Source organism: Oncorhynchus keta, chromosome 1 (genome assembly GCF_023373465.1).
Source record: "Oncorhynchus keta strain PuntledgeMale-10-30-2019 chromosome 1, Oket_V2, whole genome shotgun sequence".
Lineage (NCBI taxonomy): Eukaryota > Metazoa > Chordata > Actinopteri > Salmoniformes > Salmonidae > Oncorhynchus > Oncorhynchus keta.
In genome coordinates this window covers 17,156,922-17,164,891 of record NC_068421.1, presented here as the reverse complement: position 1 = coordinate 17,164,891, position 7,970 = coordinate 17,156,922, and the positions used below count along the sequence as shown (strand labels likewise).

The 7,970-nt window shown below is 49.1% G+C and overlaps 2 non-coding genes across 2 annotated transcripts; one reads left to right on the top strand and one right to left on the bottom strand.

Moving 5' to 3' along the window:
• Nucleotides 1-2,780: 2,780 nt before the first annotated feature.
• trnai-aau (transfer RNA isoleucine (anticodon AAU)) lies at nt 2,781-2,854 on the top strand. The gene has a single exon. It is a non-coding gene; the product is annotated as a tRNA-Ile (tRNA).
• Nucleotides 2,855-3,196: 342 nt separating this feature from the next.
• Nucleotides 3,197-3,268, bottom strand: trnap-ugg (transfer RNA proline (anticodon UGG)). The gene has a single exon. It is a non-coding gene; the product is annotated as a tRNA-Pro (tRNA).
• Nucleotides 3,269-7,970: the final 4,702 nt, after the last annotated feature.

Sequence of the window (7,970 nt, the reverse complement as noted above, 5' to 3'; positions counted from 1 at the left end):
TGCTCCAGAGTCCAATGGCGGCGAGTTTTACACCACTCCCACCAATGCTTGGCATTGTGCATCATGATCTTAGGCTTGTGTGTGGCTGCTCTGCCATGGAAACCCAGTTCATGAAGCTCCCGACTAACAGTTCTTGTGCTTCCAGAGGTAGTGAATTTTGCATCCAAGGATAGACGATTTTTACGTGATATGTACTTTAGCACTTGGCGGTCCCGTTCTGTTAGCTTGTGTGGCCTACCACATTGCGGCTGAGCCGTTATTGCTCCTAGACGTTTCCACTTCACAATAACAGCACTTACTGTTGACCGGGGCAGCACTAGCACGGCAGAAATTTGACGAACTGACTTGTTGGAAAGGTGACATCCTATGATGGTGCCATGTTGAAAGTCACTGAGCTGTTCAGTACAGGCCACTCTACTGCCAATGTTTGTCTATGGAGATTGCATAGACAGAATGATGCTGTCACCACCATGCTTCACTGTAGGCACTGGTGGAAAAAGTACTCAATCTCATACTTGAGGAAAAGTAAAGATAACTTGATAGAAAATGACTCAAGTAAAAGTGAAAGTCACCCAGTAAAATATTACTTCAGTAAAAGTCTAAAAGTATTTGGTTTTAAATATACTTAAGTATCAAAAGTAAATGTAGTGCTTAAATATACTTAGGTATCAAAACTACAAATAATTAAAAATTCCTTATATTAAGCAAACCAGACGGAACACTTTGCTTGTTTTTTATTTACATTTACGGATAGCCAGGGTCCCACTACAACACTCAGACATAATTTAAAAATAAAGCATTTGTGTTTAGTGAGTCCACCAGATCAGAGAAGTATCCCAAATGTACCCAAGTGGCCAAATTGGTGAAGGTATACATTTTGAAACAAATAACTATATACAAAATACCAAAATGGTATTCTAACACACCCCCCCAAAAAAATAATTGAGAAAAAAAATGAAATAAACAAATATTGATTAAAAAAAAGAAAAAAATATATATACACATTTACAAAATAACATGGGTAACTATTTACACACTTTCAATATTTGGAAGACCCTCAGTCCTCTATCAAATCAAATCAATTTATATAGCCCCAGCCTAAAACCCCAAACAGCAAGCAATGCAGGTGTAGAAGCACGGTGGCTAGGAAAATCTCCCGAGAAAGGCAAAAACCTAGGAAGAACCAGGCTATGAGGGGTGGCCAGTCCTCTTCTGGCTGTCCCAGGTGGAGATCACAGTGGTTGTAGAGGGTGCAACAGGACAGCACCTCAAGAGTAAAAATGAAAAGTTTAGGGTTCCATAGCTGCAGGCAGAACAGTTGAAACTGTAACAGCAGCAAGGCCGGGTGGACTGGGGACAACAAGGAGTCATCATGGCAGGTAGTCCTGAAGCATGGTCCAAGGGCTCAGGTCCTCCGTGAGAAAGAAGGAGAGAAAGAGAGAGCAGACTTAAATTCACACAAGACACCGGATAAGACAGGAAAAGTACTCCAGATATAACATACTGACCCTAGCCCCCACCCACTTTGCCATATAACCCCACCAACTTTGCCAAAACTTTAGACAATATTCTGCAGCTGATGCCAGATGCCATAGCAGTCTCTTTCTGATGTAAAGCAGAAATATATATACAGTGGGGCAAAAAAGTACTTAGTCAGCCACCAATTGTGCAAGTTCTCCCACTAAAAAAGATGAGAGAGGCCTGTAATTTTCATCATAGGTACACTTCAACTATGACAGACAAAATGAGAAAAAAAATCCTGAAAATCACTTTGTAGGATTTTTAATGAATTTATTTGCAAAGTAAAGTACAGATACCCCCCTAAAATTACTTAAGTCGTACTTCAAAGTATTTTTTACTTAAGTACTTTACACCTACTGACCGTAGGGATGGTGCCAGGTTTACTCCAGACATAAACAGGTTTCCATCCAACCTTTTTGCCAGATAAAAAAATGTAATGACAGGCCTAATGTAAACAGACTTGATATTTTCCAAATGTCGACAAAACAAAATAAACTAGACAAAGTGGGATATTTTCTTGTCGGTAAAATTAAGTTTGCGAGACATTTCGTTGGAAAAGCTTTTATGCACAAATATTTATATAATAACCATCCGATTGACGTAAATTTGAAGTCAGGCGATGACATATTGTGTGGTCCTCCCACTACCACTCGTCTGGAAAGCAATCAAAGCATGCAGTAGGCTACCGATGAATTAAATGATAATGGACTTCACAGCGTGGTGTAAATGCACGGTGATGTGTTTGATGCTTCTTTCATATAAATATCGAGGGCTCTTATTCTGGAGACATGATCATCGATGCTTGGCTGCCGTTTGACAAATACAAATAATCTTGCTCTTTTGTCCATAATCCCACCATGTAGGGAAGGCCCTCTAGCCAACAGAGCTACAGAACACGTCCCAATACCAGAGTGGGCACACTCGCTATATTGCTCCATGTTTTTGTGAGAAAATTATCAATAGAGTTAAAAATGCGATGGAAACCCATTTCACATATTTTTTATTCGGTACGTGGGAATTTAACCGCAAAAGGCATTTTTATGTTACACGTCATCACGCACAGCCTCTTATCTGCAACAATTTTGATGTTAACCTGTGTGGAAATGCACATATTTTTTCTAGGCGGATTTTTGAATATACACATGAAAATCTCTTGTCAATTGGGTGGAAACCTAGCTATAATGGTGAACAGATTCGTGAGAATTACCTTCCAGTAGCTGTACGGATTATATATTGTCTACAACAGTTGAGGTGTTTAAGGCCGGTTAGCTCAGTTGGTTAGAGCGTCGTGCTAATAACGCGAAGGTCGCGGGTTCGATACCCGTACTGGCCAGTGCTTTTTACCACAGTTTTACCATAGACAGAGGGCATTTAATGAAGTACCCGTCTCGGCCGTTTGAAAACAATGAGAACAAGGGTCGGCTAACTATGTCTGTATTAACCAATTCATCAAATCATTTTTACAATCTGTCATATCAATATATAATTCAGTGAGTACTAGCTCGATTACACTAAATCAGAATTTGTCCTGCTTGGTGACCTATACTGGGACATGCTTAAACCACCTGACCAGGTCCTAAAGTCGCTATAGTCACTATAATATCTGCTAAACATGTGTATGCGACCAATAAAATGTGACTTGAACTGACCGAAAAAATACAAAATCTGAAAATGAGGGCTCGTCCGGGATTTGAACCCGGGACCTCTCGCACCCAAAGCGAGAATCATACCCCTAGACCAACGAGCCGCTTGAGTTTCGGTTACACAACTCACAATTTGAAACATTGGTAATGAATATATACAATATGCGTAAAATAATCGAAATACATCCTCGGTATGGCCACACAACACAAAACGTAGCTAGACGATTGTATAGCTGCTAGGGAGAGACAACATAAATGTATCTATCGCCTGGTGGCAAGATATTCAAGAGTTTCTAAACGTTCTGCAACGTATATTTCAATTATATTTGGTGTACCTGCTATAGTAACCTAACAGGCATAAAACGAGGCCTGCGCGAACTCGCCACATTCGTTTATCAGGGTAGACGGGGTGTTCCTGCCTGTGGGCCACCCTCGAGACACCGTAAGCTAACTAGCTGGCAGACTAGCCAGCAGACCAGCCAGCTAATACGCTTTTTGACGGCTCTGCGGAGAGTGCTGCCACAGATAGAACAATGAGATAGATATTTAGTTTAAAACATCTTTGTTGCTGCCTGACTAAAGCTGAATTGTGGCAGTAGCTAGCTAGATACAGTAACCTAGCTACAACTTTGTATTCTACCATCCCACTATTCCAACACAATCTCACACTCGATTTGTGCAAATATGTACAAAAACTATTTCAGCGTTTTTGTGTGGCTTAATTCATGTAAGAATACACCAACTTTTGTTACAATTAATTTGTAGGAAAAGGCCCACATTTTTGTGCGACTTCATTCATAAGAAAATACATTTTTGGGGGGCAAACTTTGGAACAATCTTTTTAAAGTTATTGAAGCAATGCATTTTGGCCCTTTTTTGAGTCCCACATGTATTTATATTGTAGCGACCCGCACAGACAGCTGTGTGTTATGTGTTAGGCTAGGAGGTGGTTGTGTTGTACTGACCAGTACCCGGTGTTCGCGGGGTCCGACATGTCAATCAACCTGCTATCTGCCAATCACGGGAATGCCTGGAATGTTCTGATGCAGGGGGGTGGAGCATTGGAAGTTAAGACCAGGTTCAGCCTTTGTTCTCTCTCTCTTACGTCTGGGCTTCACAAGAGAAGGTCACGTTTGGCTTGTGGGTTATCTGTCATCTATTTGGCGTGTGCTACGGCCCAAACAGTAGCCTGTGTAAAGTTGGTTTAATAAACCGTCAATTCGCAAACTCAAGCCTCTGTCTGGACAATTGTTCATTTATGATCTAGTCAGGTCATTACATTGGTGTCAGAAGTAAAAACGTTGATACAAGTTAGCCAGCTAGCTAGCTGACTTATGTGGCTAGCTACCGTAGGTGAGAACGGGGGATTGAAAATGCTTCGAGGGAATCCGAAAGTGAAGGTGGAGGTAGGGGACGATTATGGCCAAGGAGGTGCGTGTGAATGGACGTCGGGGCTCTGTCTGAGGAGATCGCCAGGGCGTCGGAGCGCAGAGGCCGCTTGAGGGAGGACGTTAGAGCGATGGCGGCTGAAGCGGGCATGAGTGCTTTGTCGACTGTATTTCGCGCGGATTCTGGTGGGCGGACCGAAGTGGTGACGTCGACGCGGCGTGACGAGGAATCTGGGGCTCAGGATGTAAACAAACATGGCGGCGCCCAGTTCCCGGCTGCGTCCGTATCCGTTAAGACCCCGAAGTATTCCGGTAAGGCGGATTGGGAAGCTTTTCATGCTCAGTTTGAACTGTTAGCTCATTTTAGGGGTGGTCGGATGAAGAAAGGGCACTGCAGTTGGCTTTATGCCTCACGGATGAAGCTCTGGCCTGTTTGATATTGATTAGCCCCGAGGACAGGCATTATTATGGTGCTTTAGTGGGAGCACTGAGGAGGCGCTATGGACAGTGTGTACAGCCCGGGCTACTGCGCTCCGAACTGAGTAATAGACGCAGGCAGCCTGGAGAGCCTCTACGGGTGCTAGCTAATGACATTGAGAGCCTCTCTCGGCGGGCATATGCCCCCCTCCGTGCAGAGCGAGCTAGCACGGGACCAGTTCATACAGGCGCTCTCTCCTACGGAGCTGCGCATACAGACCCAGCTGGCTCATCCTGAGTCATTGCAGACAGCCTTGGAGATGGCTTTGGAGAGGGAGCTGGTGTGGGCTGGGGCTTCAGCTGGGGCTTTGGTGGGGTGCAGGGACACACACCCTCTGTGCGAGCTGGGGGCAGAGCAGCCCGGAGCCGGAAAAGCCTGCTTGGGTGGCCGAAATTACAAAACTAATTCGTGCTGTGTCGCTACAGGCGGAACGAAACACACGCCCTGGTCCCAGGGTCTGCTGGGGTTGTGGCCAGCCAGGCCATCTGCGCCGAGATTGCCCCATGTCCCCCAGAGCTCAGGAAACGGCTCGGGGTCCGCATAGACCGGGTAGTGCGGACCCCTGGCTTTCTATCCCAACCACCATCATCTTCAGGAGGAGCCCACCGGCACAGACGGGAAGCAAGGCTCCACTTCCCCCAGAAGCAGACGAGGGCAAGCGGATGGAGCCTGTTGTTGTGGTGGGCCGGACCTGTGTTGGGGACTTTTGTCATGTCCCTGTCACTGTGGAGGGGGTGCCCTGCTCCGCCCTGGTGGACACTGGGTCCACAGTAACCCTGGTGAGGCCAGATATTGTGCCAGGTTGGACTCAGTGTGAGCCTACAACTGTGCAGCTCCGCACAGTCACAGGTGAGCTGGCACCCATGAAAGGGAAGGGAATAATGACTCTGACAGTAGGGGCAGGACTGTGCGTCATCCTGTGTGGGTGGCGGCTGTGCAGGACCCTTGTATCCTGGGGTTGGACTTTCTTAGGAGCACAGGCTGCCAGTTAGACCTAAATAGGGGCACACTGAGCTTCCAGGGAGGGACGGAAGTCACCATGGCCCCCCCTAATGTCACATTCACTCAACCCAACAAACCCTTTACTCCAACAGTTAAAGCAGCAGAGACTCATGGCTGCGCCCCCTCCCCCACAGCTGTGTGTGACTTTTCCCCAGTCCCCCTGTCACCTACGGCGGTGTGTTACATTCCCCCAGCTACCTCCATGACACAGCCCTCTGTGAGCCCGGGCCGCACCCCCCCAGCCCAGCTACCCCAGATGGGAGAGGAGAGGACACTGTCTGCAGTGAGGGAGATATGGGGAGGAACTGTGTTGGTCTTGACCCCGAGCAGCAGGAACGGTTGTGGCGGTTGCTGTTTGAATTCAGAGACAGCTTTGCGTTGAGTGAGGAAGAGGTGGGTCAGACTCATCTGGTGCAGCATGAGATCGACACAGGTGATGCTCGACCCATCAAGATGCGTCCCCGCCGTATCCCGCTGGCACGCCAGGAGGCGGCAGACAAGGCTGTGTTGGAGATGCAGCGGGCAGACTTCATTGAGCCTCAGACAGCCCCTGGGCGGCGCCAGTCGTCATGGTTCCGAAGAAGGGGGAAAGCTGAGGTTCTATGCGGACTACAGGCGGCTGAATGAGGTAACCAGGAAGGACTCATACCCCATACCACGTATCGATGAGTCGCTGGACCTGGTTAGGGGGTCCTCCTGGTTCTCCTCACTAGACCTCCGCAGTGGCTACTGGCAGGTGCCCCTCTCCCCAGAGGCCAGAGCCAAAACTGCGTTCTCCACTAACAGAGGACACTGGCAGTTCAAGGTCCTGTGCTTTGGCCTGTGCAACGCTCCAGCTACTTTTGAGCGTTTGATGGACAGGATGCTGGATGGCATCCCCCTGACAGCAGTGTCTGGTATACCTCGATGACATCCTGGCCCATGGCAGCTCCTTCCAGTCAGCCCTGGGGGCGCTACGGCGTGTGCTGGAGAGGGTGGCTGCCGCAGGTCTGAAGCTCCACCCCGAGAAGTGCCACTTCATGAGGAGAGAGGTGTCCTTCTTGGGCCACCGAGGGGGAAGGAGGGGATCAGCACCATGGAGGACAAGGTAGGGGCTGTCAGAGACTGGCCCACCCCCACCGACCAGCGTCAGCTGAAGAGCTTCCTGGGCCTGGCCTCGTACTACAGGAGGTTTGTACGGGGCTTCTCAAGCGTTGCTGCTCCACTGAACCGCCTGCTGCCGAAGGACAAGGCTTTCACTTGGACAGTGGAGTGTGAGGAGGCGTTCAACACCCTCAAACGTGCACTGATCGAGGCCCCCGTGCTCGCCCCCTGACCTCACCTCGCCCTTTATCCTGGACACAGACGCGAGCAATGTGGGCATGGGTGGGGTGCTGGCCCAGGTGGGGCCAGAGGGGAGAGAGTGGTGGCGTACTTCAGCAAAACATTTGACAAACATGAGCGCCGCTACTGTGTCACCCGACGGGAGCTCTTGGCTGTTGTGGCTTCCGTCAAACACTTCAAGTACTACCTGGGTGGTCTGCCCTTTACTGTAAGGACTGACCACTCTGCTCTCCAGTGGCTCATGTCTTTCAGAGAGCCAGAGGGGCAGGTGGCACGCTGGTTGGAGGAGCTTCAGCCGTATGACTTCACGGTGGTGCACAGGGCAGGGGCACGCCACCCAACGCCGACGCCATGTCCCGTCGGCCCTGTACTGCAGACGGCTGCCGCCACTGTGAACGGAGAGAGGGATGGGAGAGAGAGCTGTGGGCAGAGGAGGGTGTCTGTGCCACAGTGTGTCGGGCGAGCGGGCCTGTCTGCTGTGAGCTGCAGACTGTCGACGTGGCTGAATGGCGGCAGCAGCAGGGACGGGACACAGACCTACAGCCAGTGCTACAGTGGGTAGAGGCGCAGGTGAGGCCACCATGGGAAGAGGTGACAGCGCTCTCACTCGCGACC